Below are 747 nucleotides of genomic sequence, written 5' to 3' on the forward strand. Positions count from 1 at the left end.
AAACTGTCTATGCTGCGAGCTCTGGAAAGCGGCCGATATTTGAGCATGAGTTTTCGCTCGTGGGATTTGTACGAATTTCCACTCCTACAGAGCACGACCAAGCATTCGTGGGCTGTCAAGACGGCGACTCAGCTGGAAAAGCCGCGTTACGTCATCTTTGCTCTGCAGACTGGTCGAAAGAATTCTCTCACTGGCAATGTTGCCATATTCGACCACTGTAAGCTGACTAACGTGAAACTCTATCTCAACTCGGAATTTTATCCGTACGACGATATGAATATGGATTTCGATAAACAGAGATACGCCGTTCTGTACGATATGTATGCACGTTTCCGCAAATCATATTACGGATGTGACAACGGCAATGTGTTGTTCGATCCCATACAATTTCTTACTCATTGTCCGTGTGTGGTCATTGATTGCTCGCGACAAAACGAATCCATCAAGAGCGCCACTGTTGATGTGAGAATTGAATTTGACTGCAAGGAGAATATACGGATGGATACCGTATACGGGCAGCTTACTGCCTCATTCTGTACGATCGCATTGTGGAGTACAGTACCCTGACCAACATTGTGCGCAAAATCACATAAAAATGAACGTGCCTATATTTGTGGACCTGCAAGGATTTACGGTTGGAATGAGATTTCACGTAAAAGAGATAGCAATACTTGGAAATGGAACTGTTCTCTCCCATTATGTCTTTGCGAGTCCTATGCCGTGGCATCTTCTCACGAGAGCTGACAA

This window comes from Odontomachus brunneus, unplaced genomic scaffold (genome assembly GCF_010583005.1).
Source record: "Odontomachus brunneus isolate Ranch 3 - 2012 unplaced genomic scaffold, Obru_v1 Obru_scaffold_248, whole genome shotgun sequence".
Lineage (NCBI taxonomy): Eukaryota > Metazoa > Arthropoda > Insecta > Hymenoptera > Formicidae > Odontomachus > Odontomachus brunneus.